Here is a 14,213-nt window from a genome sequence, read left to right as displayed (position 1 = left end):
CATTCTTAACAGGTCTTCTACACAATGTAAGAATGCCTGTCTTTTTATTTGGTTTGAAGACAATTGAGACCTGTGGAACCGCCCCCTTGGGGGTAGTTCCTTGAATTCCAGGAGATAACCTTGAGAAACTATTTCTAGCGCCTAAGGATCCTGAACATCTCTTGCCCAAGCCTGAGCAAAGAGAGAGAGTCTGACCCATCGGTCTCCAGGCTGGTTTGGTTTGAGAACTATTACCCTCTTGCTTAGAGGGTGTAGAATTTGAGGCTGGTCCGTTTCTGCGAAAGGGACGAAAATTTGTTTTATTTTTAGCCTTAAAAGACCTATCCTGAGGAAGGGCGTGGCCCTTTCCCCCAGTGATGTCTGAAATAATCTCTTTCAAGTCAGGGCCAAATAGCGTTTTACCTTTGAAAGGGATGTTAAGCAACTTGTTCTTGGAGGACACATCCGCTGACCAAGACTTTAGCCAAAGCGCTCTGCGCGCCACAATTGCAAAACCTGAATTTTTCGCCGCTAATCTAGCTAATTGCAAAGTGGCGTCTAAGATAAAAGAGTTAGCCAATTTAAGTGCTTGAACTCTGTCCATAACCTCCTCATATGAAGAGTCTTTATTGAGCGACTTTTCTAGTTCTTCGAACCAGAAACACGCTGCTGTAGTGACAGGAACAATGCATGAAATTGGTTGTAGAAGGTAACCTTGCTGAACAAACATCTTAATTGAAGAATAAAACTACATTTAAACACCAAAAAAACTCTTAGCCATCTCCGTGGAGATGTTGCCTGTGCAACGGCAAAGAGAATGACTGGGGTAGGCGGAGCCTAGGAGGGATCATGTGACCAGCTTTGCTGGGCTCTTTGCCATTTCCTGTTGGGGAAGAGAATATCCCACAAGTAAGGATGACGCCGTGGACCGGACACACCTATGTTGGAGAAATGAAAATTTCTATTACACAAAAAACAGAACTTATACTTACCAATATATTCCTCTCTTTCAGGATGAGGAGAGCCGACTAGGAGATCAAGAACCCTCCCATCTCCTCTCCCCACTCAGTTTACATATAGCCGAGCAGAGAGATAGATCTTATTTGCACCTCCTATTCCTGTTTTATGTCTTTCCTACCCTTTCTATCATCCATCTAGTATAAATGCATGTGGGTTCTATGGACTCTCCTCATACCAAAAGAAAAAAATTAATTGAGAAGTATAAAATCTGTTTTTTTTGTAAGATGAGGAGAGTCCATAGGCGTCCATAATATGTAACCTACAATACCCAAGCTGAGAGTCCATGTTACAGGCACACGTTAAGGTTCTGACTACATTCAAATTGTGAAGTAGGTGTTCCTTAGGGTATGAAGGATTTGGAACAACAATTTCATGATTAATATTGTCTGAAGACACTACCTTCGGTAGAAATTTATATTTAGTGAAGAGGATGGCTTTATTTTGATGAAAAATCAAGAAGCGGTTAACAGAAGACAGGGCAGATAATTCAGAAACTCCTCTAGTTGAAGAAAAGGACAGAAGAAAGAGTTCCTTCCATGACAATAACTTGAGGTCCAAGGAGTGCATAAGTTCAGAACAGAATTTGATTAAAATTTCAAGAGGGAGAAATGAGTCTAATAACAGGATGAATTTTCACCAAGTCTTGGACAAAACTTTGATCATCAGGTAATTTGGCCAGTTTTTTGTGAGAAAAAAAAAAAAAACACAGAATGCCAAAATCTGACCATTTAAAAGAACTAGCCGATAACCCCTTATCTAGTAGATGTTGAATGGACTGAAGAATTCAAGGGATTCTAAGGGACATACAAGAGAAACCTCCAGATTAGAACACCTAAGTAAGCTTTCCAAATCTTATGATAAATTTTCTCTGCGACAGGTTTTCTGGCTTGCAGTAAAGTAGAGATAACAGAATCTGAGAAACCTCTGTTTTTGCGAACTAGTCGTTTAACTTCCAGGCCATTAAATTCAGACATTTGAGATACAAAAGATACAAGGGTCCTTGAGACAGCAGATCTTTCCTTAGGGGTAGAGCTCATTTAGGAGATGATATCTATATTAGGTCCGCATACCAAGTTCTGCAGGGTCACTTCGGAGATATGAGAAATACCGAAGCCAATTCATTTGTTCTTCTTCCAAGAGTCATTGTAAGAATCAACCAGAGGAAATAGATAGGCCAGACTAGAGCATCTTATGTGAGCTCATGACCTGAAGCAATAAACCAGATTTTTGAGGTTTAATCAGAACTAAATTGATCAAACACACCCTGATGAAGAGACTATTCCCTTGGATTGACGGACTGACTACTTAGGTAATCTTCTTCCTAATTGTTCACTACCGGAATGTGAATGGCTGATTGGATGCAGTGGTTTTCTCTGCTAAAGACAAAATGTGAGATACCTCTCGCATAGCTAAGGGACGTCGAGCCAATCCCCAATGATTGATGTTCCCCACGGCAGTGATGTCCGATTGGAATTTAATTTTTCCTGTTTGAGAAGGGACCAAGATTGAAGGTCCCGAAGAATTGCACAAAGTTCTAGGATGTTGATAGGTAACCATACTGCCTGCACCCTTCAAGACAACCAAACAGTGCTCCAAACCATCAGACTTGTGTCCGTAGAGACTGCGGTCCAGATAAGCCGAAGAAAAAAAGCTTAATATAGGGACTTTCCCTCCACTATGAGATTGTTTGACTGAAAAAATTAGTTCTATTTGTTTTTTCAGATGGAAACAATCCTTTGACCACTATTGAATGAAGCATGGACAACTGGAGAGGATGAATATGAAAGCAAGCAAAAAAGGTACCACATCTGACGTTGCTACCATAAGACCCACTACTTCCATACATTGTGAAAAAGATGCAGAATGAGCCATATGTAGGAAAAAAGGGCAGTCTGAAGCTTGGTTTTGCAAAGTTCTGTGAGGGGAAAAAAAAAAAAAGCAAATTTGAATCGTTTATTATCACGCCCAGAAGAAGAAGAAAAAAAAAATCCACACACCCCCTTGTCGTTGGCGATAATGAACTTTTGGGGACATTGATTTCCCATTCAGGTTCCTGAAGGAAAGATATCATTCTGTGGGTATGAGCAGTAGACAGAGAAGAGACAAAGCTTGGACCAAGATATCCAAATAAGGAGCAGATATTCCCTGGGCTCTGATCACTGCTAAGAGAGTCCCAAATACCTTTGTGAAGATGTAAGGAGCTGTAGCTAGACCGAAGGAGAGGGACACAAAATGGTAATGCTAGTTGAGATAAGCAAACTTTAGAAACTATCCTTGTGAATTGAAAAATGCAGAAATGCATCTTTAAAGCAATAGTTGTAATAAAATTGACCCTACTGAATTAAAGGGAAGATGGCACGGATCATTTTCCTTTTACAAAGAGAATACCTTAAACAAATTTGTTCAGAGTTTTTAAGTCCAGGGTAGGACAATAAGTGCCTTAAGTGGGACAATGAAGAGGTTGGAGAAGAAACCTTGACCCTGTTGAGATATTGCAATAAGTAGGATCACGCACATATCCTTTAAGTCTTGAGCACATTTAACAAAGGCAGCCAGGGAGGTCTGATGCGAAAACCTATGCAATAACCCTGGGATATGATATTGAGGACTCCGTTATTCAGAACTGAGCAAGACCAGGCCTTCTGAAACCAAACCAGTGTGCCCCCTACCAGAAGATCTTCTGGACAGGTGGCCATCTCTTCAGACAGATTTCTGATTTGAGCTGGGCTTTTTGATCCGTTTGTTTTTAGACCAAAAATATTCTGGCTCCCAGGTTTGGAGGATTCTGGTCTCTAGGGGAGCAAAAGGAACTAAAACAATTTGTGTTTGTACTACCCGCTTTCATGTTCTGAGGTAGAAAAGCCCGTTTTCCCCCGTGTTAGTTTTGATCATAGAATCTAATTATGATCCAAAAAATATTCACTTCAAATAGGGATTGGCAAGACTACTTCTTAGAAACCATGTCAGCTGAACAAGAATTAAGCTATAAAGCTCTAAGAAAATACATATTTTTGACATTTTGATGTCAAAAACGGCATCACTAATTAAATCATTAGCTATTTTAAGGACTTAAAAAGCAGTTGGTAATATCCTCAGATGATTGATCAGAAAACATCAGAGAAACACACCAGAAGGACGCCACAGCGGTTACACAGGCGATTGCTTCTGCAGGTCTAAAGGCTGTGACGCACTGCAAGCGATGCACAGCGTGATTATGCAGCTGTGAGCGCTCAGTGTGTCCTGCCTTTTAATCTCTGCGCTCTCAGCCGCATCAGGTCACGTAGCTGATCGTTCAGTTGAAATATTTGAACTTCAGAAGCGATGGGACGCGAAGCAGCTGCTTCGCCTCACGCCGCATCGCTAGCAGTGTGTCACAGACTTAAGCTGAAGGGCCGATTGGGAGAATAATTTCCTAAGCAATGACACAGATTTGCAATCCACTAGGTCCCTAAACGAAGAAATATCCTCCATAGGTATAGTAGTGTGTCTAGCTAAGGTGCAAATGGCTCCATCAACCTAAGGAACTACTTCCCTGGCTGATAGATTATTCTCTGAAAGTGGATACATTCTTTTGAACCTATTTAAAAGGTGCAAAAGGAATGCCTTGTTTCTTCCATTCTTTGGCTATGTAGTCTGTAACCAAGTCTGGTGCTTCAAAAGCCTTAGGCACTTTAGGCGGAGCTTTAGAAAAAACTTTATCTTATTTACAGGTTTGGAATCCTGTGGATTCAGTTGTGATAGAAAAAGGGTTTTAAAAACTTCCTGAAGTAGGAAGTGGATATGGTCCACTTTAAATCTAAAGAGGAATCAGCCTCAGGTATAGGATAAAGGTCTTCAGGGGAGACTTCACCCTCAGACAGACACAGGAAAGTTAGAGTTTTGTAAGGTTGGTGGGTAAGTCTGGGGGTAGGACCCTGCATATTAAAGGTAGCACAAGGTAAAATCGACTGATTTTTGCTTACGCTTACTTGGTTTGAGGACTGCTGCTAAAATCTCTGTCATTGCCTTTTGAAGACTTGATTTAGGCCCTGGAGAAAAGTCATTGGAATCCCCCTGGTCCACAAAAACAGACATGGGTACTGTCTGCCAGGTGCCATACGGACAGGATTATGGCTTGCAAATTGGAGATAAGGGAAACAATAAGTACATAAACTAATTAATTTTGTCCACTGGAACCGTTTTGCATAACAAACCGGGAAAATGAACTGCAAAAAAGTTCTTGGGCTGCAGTATGTTCCCCAGCAGCCCCTTCTATCGGGTCAGCCAAATCAAGTGGGGGGGGGGGGGGATGCAGACATGACTGCAAAATAATAAGCAATACTGAGGGCAAATAAAGGGTTAGAACTGGACCAAGATAGCTTGCAAGGTCTGGAGACAGTCCCAGAATAAATCTCCAGCCACTTGGAGATCCAATGAGGGAGAGAAAGGGCACCAAAGGGGGTGGAGCCAAAGTCCAGAACAATGTGCAAGCTAAGACCTGTGAGAAAATAAATGCCATTAACCTAATTTATTGAATAAATAACCCCCCCCCCCCCCCCGGATCCCCCTTGTGTCCCTTAACCTAAACACATTCATCATGAACTGAACTGCTAACTGCATATGGCAAATAGAGGTTATCTTATAGAGACAGTGTAGCTTTTTTTCTGAGAGTAAAAATAGTGAACCAAGGTCTAAAAACATACTGAGAGATGCTAAGGAGTAATAAAAAAATAAATTAAAAAAAACAGAATTTATGCTTACCTGATAAATTACTTTCTCTTGCGGTGTATCCAGTCCACGGATTCATCCTTACTTGTGGGATATTCTCATTCCCTACAGGAAGTGGCAAAGAGAGCACACAGCAGAGCTGTCCATATAGCTCCCCCACCCAGCTCCACCCCCCAGTCATTCAGCCGAAGGTTAGGAGAAAAGGAGAAACCATAGGGTGCAGTGGTGACTGTAGTTTAAACAAAAAAAAATTTCAACCTGACTTAATTGCCTGGGTGGGCCGTGGACTGGATACACCACAAGAGAAAGTAATTTATCAGGTAAGCATAAATTCTGTTTTCTCTTGCAAGGTGTATCCAGTCCACGGATTCATCCTTACTTGTGGGATACCAATACCAAAGCTTTAGGACTCTGATGAAGGGAGGGAATAAGACAGGTAACCTAAACGGAAGGCACCACTGCTTGCAAAACCTGTCTCCCAAAAATAGCCTCCGAAGAAGAAAAAGTATCGAATTTGTAAAATTTGGCAAAAGTATGCAGTGAAGACCAAGTCGCTGCCTTACAAATCGGTTCAACAGAAGCCTCATTCTTGAAAGCCCATGTAGAAGCCCCAGCTCTGGTGGAATGAGCTGTAATTCGTTCAGGAGGCTGCTGTCCAGCAGTCTCATAAGCCAATCGGATGATGCTTTTCAGCCAAAAGGAAAGAGAGGTAGCAGTCGCTTTCTGACCTCTCCACTTACCAAAATAGACAACAAACAAAGGATGATGTTTGTCTGAAGTCATTAGTTGCTTGCAAACAGAATTTCAAAGCACGAACCACATCAAGATTGTGTAATAGCCATTCCTTCTTTGAAGCTGGATTAGGACACAGGGAAGGAACAATGATTTCCTGGTTAATATTCTTATTAGAAACAACTTTGGGAAGAAAACCAGGTTTGGTACGCAAAACAACCTTATCTGCATGGAACACCAGATAGGGTGAATTACACTGCAAAGCAGACAATTCTGAAACTCTTCGAGCAGAAGATATAGCTACCAAAAACTTTCCAAGATAATAACTTAATATCTATGGAATCTAAAGGTTCAAACGGAACACCTTTAAGAACTGAAAGAACTAAATTTAGACACCATGGCGGAGCCACAGGTTTATAGACAGGCTTGATTCTGACTAAAGCCTGAGCAAACGCTTGAACATCTGGTACCTCTGCCAGACGCTTGTGTAAAAGGATAGACAGAGCAGATATCTGTCCCTTTAAGGAACTAGCCGACAAGCCTTTCTCCAATCCTTCTTGGAGAAAAGACAATATCCTGGGAATCCTAATCTTACTCCACGAGTAACCCTTGGATTCACACCAACAAAGATATTTCCGCCATATCTTATGGTAAATTTTCCTGGTGACAGGCTTTCTAGCCTGGATCAGAGTATCTATAACCGATTCAGAGAAACCACGCTTAGATAGAATTAAGCGTTCAATCTCCAAGCAGTCAGCTGTAGAGAAACTAGGTTTGGATGCTTGAATGGACCCTGTATTAGAAGATCCTGCCTCGGCAGTGTCCAGGGTGGGACAGATGACATGTCCACTAGGTCTGCATACCAAGTCCTGCGTGGCCACGCAGGCGCTATCAGAATTACCGAAGCCTTCTCCTGTTTGATTCTGGCTACCAGACGAGGGAGAAGGGGAAACGGTGGAAAGACATAAGCCAGATTGAAGGCCGCCTTGGGGTCCCTGGACCTGGATCCGTAGAGAGGAAGCTTTGAGTTCTGACGGAACGCCATCAGATCCAATTCTGGAATGCCCCATAGCTGGGTCAGCTGAGCAAAAACCTCCGGGTGGAGTTCCCACTCCCTCGGGTGAAAAATCTGACAACTTAGAAAATCCGCCTCCCAGTTGTCTACACCTGGGATGTGAATTGCAGATAGATGGCAGGAGTGATCCTCCGCCCACCTGATTATATTGGTTACTTCCTTCATCGCCAAGGAACTCTTTGTTCCCCCCTGATGATTGATGTACTCTATAGTCGTGATGTTGTCCGACTGAAATCTGATGAATTTGGCCGCCGCTAGTTGAGGCCATGCCTGAAGCGTGTTGAATATCACTCTCAGTTCCAAAATGTTTATCGGGAGAAGAGACTCTTCCCGAGACCATAGGCCCTGAGCTTTCAGGGAGTCCCAGACCGCGCCCCAGCCTAACAGACTGGCGTTGGTCGTTACAATGATCCACTCCGGTCTGCGGAAGCACATTCCCTGAGACAGGTGATCCTGAGACAACCACCAGAGAAGAGAATCTCTGGTTTTCTGGTCCAGTTGTATCTGAGGGGACAAATCTGCATAATCTCCATTCCACTGTTTGAGCATGCACAGTTGAAGTGGTCTGAGATGTATTCGAGCTAAAGGGACTACGTCAATTGCCGCTACCATTAATCCAATTACCTCCATACACTGAGCTACAGATGGCCGAGGAATGGAATGAAGAACTCGGCAAGTAGTTAAAAGCTTTAACTTTCTGACCTTCGTCAGAAATATTTTCATTTCTACCGAGTCTATTATTTTTCCCAGGAAGGGAACCCTTGTGAGCGGGGACAGAGAACTTTTTTCGATGTTCACCTTCCACCTGTGAGACCTTAGAAAGGCCAAAACAATCTCCGTATGAGCCTTGGCTCTGGGAAAAGATGACGCCTGTATTAAGATGTCGTCCAAATAAGGTGCTACTGCAATGCCCCGCGGTCTTAATACCGCCAGAAGGGACCCTAGCACTTTTGTGAAAATTCTGGGAGCGGTGGCCAACCCGAAGGGAAGAGCCACGAACTGGTAATGCTTGTCCAGAAAGGCAAACCTTAGGAACTGATGATGATGATCTTTGTGGATAGGAATATGTAGGTACTCATCCTTTAGATCCACGGTAGTCATATATTGACCTTCCTGGATCATAGGTAAAATTGTTCGGTGGTCTCCATCTTGAATGATGGAACTCTGAGGAATTTGTTTAGAATTTTTAGATCCAGGATTGGTCTGAAAGTTCCTTTCTTTTTGGGAACCACAAACAGGTTTGATTAAAAACACAGTCCTTGTTCTGCAATTGGAACTGGGTATATCACTCCCATCTTGAGTAGATCTTCTACACAGCGTAAGAACGCCTCTTTCTTTGTCTGGTCTGAAGACAGACGAGAAATGTGGAACCTTCCCCTTGGAGGGGAGTCCTTGAATTCTAGAAGATATCCCTGAGTAACAATCTCTAATGCCCAGGGATCGGGAACATCTCTTGTCCAAGCCTGAGCGAAGAGAGAGTCTGCCCCCTACCAGATCCGGTCCCGGATCGGGGGCTACCCCTTCATGCTGTCTTAGTAGCAGCTGCAGGCTTCTTGGCCTGTTTACCCTTGTTCCAGCCCTGCAAAGGCTTCCAGGTTGCCTTGGGCTCTGAAGAGTTACCCTCTTGCTTTGCGGTTGCAGAGGTTGAAGCAGGACCGCTCCTGAAGTTGCGAAAGGAACGAAAATTAGCCTTATTTTTAGCCTTAAAAGGCCTATCTTGCGGGAGAGCATGGCCCTTTCCCCCGGTGATATCCCAAATCTCTTTCAACTCAGGCCCGAAAAGGGTCTTTCCTTTGAAAGGGATATTTAGCAATTTTGTTTTGGACGACACGTCAGCCGACCATGAATTGAGCCAAAGCGTTCTGCGCGCCATAATGGCGAAACCAGAATTTTTCGCCGCTAACTTAGCTAATGCAAAGCGACATCTGTGATAAATGAATTAGCCAGCTTTAGAGCATTAATTCTATCCATGACTTCGTCATATGAAGTCTCCCTCTGGAGCAACTCCTCCAGTGCCTCAAACAAAAAAGCCGCTGCAGTAGTTACAGGAATAATGCAGGCAATAGGTTGGAGAAGGAAACCTTGTTGAACAAATATTTTCTTTAGTAAACCTTCCAACTTTTTGTCCATAGGATCTTTAAAAGCACAACTGTCTTCAATTGGGATGGTTGTGCACTTGGCTAGTGTTGAAACTGCCCCCTCTACCTTAGGGACCGTCTGCCACGCGTCCCGCCTAGGATCAGTTATGGGGAACATTTTCTTAAAGATAGGGGGGGGGGGAAACAAAAAGGTACACCTGGTCTCTCCCACTCCCTAGCAACAATATCCGCCACCCTCTTAGGGATCGGAAACGCATCAGTGTATACAGGGATTTCTAGATATTTGTCCATTTTACACAATTTCCCTGGGACCACCATAGGGTCACAATCATCCAGAGTTGATAAAACCTCCCTAAGCAATACGCGGAGGTGTTCCAATTTAAATTTAAGCGCTAGTGAATCTGATTCTGCCCACTGAGAAACCTTTCCTGAGTCAGAGATTTCTCCTTCAGACATCACATCCCTCGCCCCTACTTCAGAGTGTTGTGAGGGTACATCAGATAAACCTCCCAAAGCTTCCGATTGCTCCTCATCTGTTCTTAAAACAGAGCTGTCGCACTTTTTAGGGAAAACTGGCAGTTTGGATAGAAATGCCGCAAGGGAATTATCCATGACTGTCGCTAGTTGTTGCAATGTAATAGGTGCCAATGCACTAGAGGTACTAGGTATCGCTTGAGTGGGCGTAACTGGTGAGGACACATGGGGAGAGGAAGGCGGACTATCCTCATTACCTTCAGTCAAGGAATCATCTAGGGCTATATTTTTAAGTGACACAATATGATCCTTAAAGGGTATAGACACATTAGTGCACTTGGGACACATTTTGAGTAGGGGTTCCACCATGGCTTCTGAACACATAGAGCAAGGCTTTTCCTTAGTGTCAGACATGTTTAACAGATTAGTAATATACACAAGCAGGCTTGGAAAACACTTTAATCAACAAAAAATACAATTTGAAATAAACGGTACTGTGCCTTTAAGAAGTAAAAAGCGCACACAATTTCACAAATCTGTGAAAAATGAACCAAATCACTTGAAATTTTTACAGTATGTGCCTAATGCTTCGATATGATTGCACAGCAAGTTTCAGCCTGATTAACCCTTTAATGCCCAAACCGGAGCAGTTTGAAGTCTGCAACCGGATAATAAACTACAGCACCTTGCCACAGCAGCCTGCCGTGGCCCTACCTGCCCTTAGGGATTAGTTTTGTGAAAGTCAAGCCTCTGGAAGTCCTCAAACAGTCTCTGAACCCTCCATGTGAAGCAGCATGAGCAATCTGTCAGGATTAACTGCCCAACTGAGGCGCGACATTAGGCCCCTCCCACTCCAGAGTTGTGAGGCCTTCAAAATCCCCATTTTAGGTGACTAAAATAATGCCATGTGGAATAAAACCCCCGAAATAAACAAGTGTTTAAAAAGTGTCTATAATGAGTATTTTGTTGAATAAAATAATCGATTGCCCTGCAACAGTGTCAACCAGCCTATTGAGCCCTCTTAAATAAGCCTTCAGTTCTATACTGAGTCTCAGAACATGGCTTACCCTTCCCACGTGGGGATTCTTGTCAGTCTTCTATTATCATCTTGTCTTGACTAGAAAAACATACCTTAATGCAGTTAAGCCTGCAAACTGTTCCCACCAACTGAAGTTTTCTGGGACTCCTCAGTCCTGTGTGGGAACAGCAATGGATTTTAGTTACAACATGCTAAAATCATTTTCCTCTCAGCAGAATTCTTCATCACATTTCTGCCAGAGAGTAAATAGCACAAACCGGTACTATTTAAAAATAAACTTTTGATTGAAGATATAAAACTACAAATCTAACACCACATTCACTTTACCCTCCCGTAGAGAGGCCCTGCTGCCAGAGCCGGCAAAGAGAATGACTGGGGGGTGGAGCTAGGGGGGAGCTATATGGACAGCTCTGCTGTGTGCTCTCTTTGCAACTTCCTGTTGGGTCATGAGAATATCCCACAAGTAAGGATGAATCCGTGGACTGGATACACCTTGCAAGAGAAAACTCATTGTTTTTAACTATGTAAAGGGATAGTTCCTGGGCTGTGTTTAGTGTCTGAGTCACTAACCTTGACTGCAGCACCCCTCCATTGTATCTTACCAGCTTCCTGAGGCCTTTCTCCCTCACAGAATGCTGATCCAGTAGAGTAAATCCAGTGCAAGCAAGTATACTGCAGAAGATACTTGAGGATATGAGTCCAGCCATTCAAAAAGTAGCAGCACCACTTGGTAAGCTTCAACAACATTTTATTGTGTCCAGTCCATGGCGTCATCCATAACTTGTGGAAATATTCTCTTCCCCAACAGGAAATGGCAAAGAGCACAGCAAAAGCTGTCCATATAGTCCCTCCCAGGCTCCGCCCCCCAGTCATTCGACCGACGGTTAGGAGAAAAAAAAAGGAGAAACTATAGGGTGCCGTGGTGACTGTAGTGTATAGAGAAAGAAATTTTTCAAACCTGATTAAAAAACCAGGGCGGGCCGTGGACCGGACACACCGTTGGAGAAAGTAATTTATCAGGTAAGCATAAATTCTGTTTTCTCCAACATTGGTGTGTCCGGTCCACGGCGTCATCCATAACTTGTGGGAACCAATATCAAAGCTTTAGGACACGGATGAAGGGAGGGAGCAAATCAGGTTACCTAAACGGAAGGCACCACGGCTTGCAAAACCTTTCTCCCAAAAATAGCCTCCGAAGAAGAAAAAGTATCAAATTTGTAAAATTTGGCAAAAGTGTGCAGAGAAGACCAAGTCGCTGCCTTACATATCTGATCAACAGGAGCCTCATTCTTGAAGGCCCATGTGGAAGCCACAGCCCTAGTAGAGTGAGTAATTCATTCAGGAGGCTGCTGTCCGGCAGTCTCATAAGCCAATCGGATGATGCTTTTCAGCCAGAAAGAAAGAGAGGTAGCAGTAGCTTTTTGTCCTCTCCTCTTACCAGAATAAACGACAAACAAAGAAGAAGTTTGTCTGAAATCCTTTGTTGCTTCTAAATAGAACTTTAAAGCACGGACTACATCTAAATTGTGTAACAAACGTTCCTTCTTTGAAACTGGATTCGGACACAAAGAAGGAACAACTATTTCCTGGTTAATATTCCTGTTGGAAACCACTTTTGGAAGAAAACCAGGCTTGGTACGCAAAACAACCTTATCTGAATTGAACACCAGATAGGGTGGGTCACACTGCAAAGCAGATAATTCAGAAACTCTTCTAGCAGAAGAAATAGCAACCAAAAACAAAACTTTCCAAGATAGTAACTTGATATCTATGGAATGTAAGGGTTCAAACGGAACCCCTTGAAAAACTGAAAGAGCTAAATTTAGACTCCAGGGAGGAGTCAAGGGTCTGTAAACAGGCTTGATTCTAACCAAAGCCTGTACAAAAGCTTGTACATCAGCCACAGCTGCCAGTCGTTTGTGTAACAAGACAGATAAAGCAGAAATCTGTCCTTTTAGAGAACTCGCCGACAATCCCTTATCCAAACCTTCTTGGAGAAAGGAGAGTATCCTAGGAATTTTAATCTTACTCCAGGAGAATCCCTTGGATTCACACCAACAGATATATCTTTTTCCATACTTTATGGTAAATCTTTCTAGTCACAGGTTTTCTGGCTTGGACCAGAGTATCTATCACTGAATCTGAAAACCCACGCTTGGATAAAATCAAACGTTAAATTTCCAAGCAGTCAGCTGCAGAGAAACTAGATTTGGATGTTCGAATGGACCTTGTACTAGAAGATCCTGTCTCAAAGGTAGCTTCCATGGTGGAGCCGATGACATATTCACCAGGTCTGCATACCAAGTCCTGCGCGGCCACGCAGGAGCTATCAGAATCACTGAGGCCTTCTCCTGTTTGATCCTGGCTACAAGCCTGGGAAGGAGAGGGAACGGTGGAAACGCATAAGCTAGGTTGAACGACCAAGGCGCCACTAATGCATCCACTAGAGTCGAATTGGGATCCCTGGATCTGGACCCGTAGCAAGGAACCTTGAAGTTCTGACGAGACGCCATCAGATCCATGTCTGGAATGCCCCATAATTGAGTCAACTGGGCAAACACCTCCGGGTGAAGTTCCCACTCCCCTGGATGGAAAGTCCGACGACTCAGATAATCCGCCTCCCAGTTGTCTACTCCTGGGATGTGAATTGCAGATAGGTGGCAGGAGTGATCCTCCGCCCATTTGATGATTTTGGACACCTCTCTCATCGCCAAGGAACTCCTTGTTCCCCCCTGATGGTTGATGTAAGCTACAGTCTGTCTGACTGGAATCTTATGAATCCGGCCTTCGCTAGTTGAGGCCAAGCCCGGAGAGCATTGAATATCGCTCTCAGTTCCAGGATGTTTATCGGGAGAAGAGACTCTTCCCGAGACCATAGACCCTGAGCTTTCAGGGAATCCCAGACCGCGCCCCAGCCTAATAGACTGGCGTCGGTCGTGACAATGACCCACTCTGGTCTGCGGAAACTCATTCCCTGAGACAGGTGATCCTGGGTCAACCACCAACGGAGTGAGTCTCTGGTCATCTGGTCTACTTGAATCATTTGAGACAAGTCTGTATAGTCCCCATTCCACTGCTTGAGCATGCA

The 14,213-nt window shown here is 43.6% G+C and overlaps 1 protein-coding gene across 1 annotated transcript in view; it reads right to left on the bottom strand.

The window, feature by feature from the left end:
* ECT2 (epithelial cell transforming 2) overlaps nt 1–14,213 on the bottom strand; it is an 847,530-nt gene that overhangs the window by 578,692 nt on the left and 254,625 nt on the right. The gene's annotated exons all lie outside the window — the stretch shown is intronic.

The sequence above is a fragment of the Bombina bombina genome, chromosome 4 (genome assembly GCF_027579735.1).
Source record: "Bombina bombina isolate aBomBom1 chromosome 4, aBomBom1.pri, whole genome shotgun sequence".
In the NCBI taxonomy this organism is placed as follows: Eukaryota; Metazoa; Chordata; class Amphibia; order Anura; family Bombinatoridae; genus Bombina; species Bombina bombina.
This window is presented reverse-complemented; position numbering and strand designations above follow the sequence as displayed.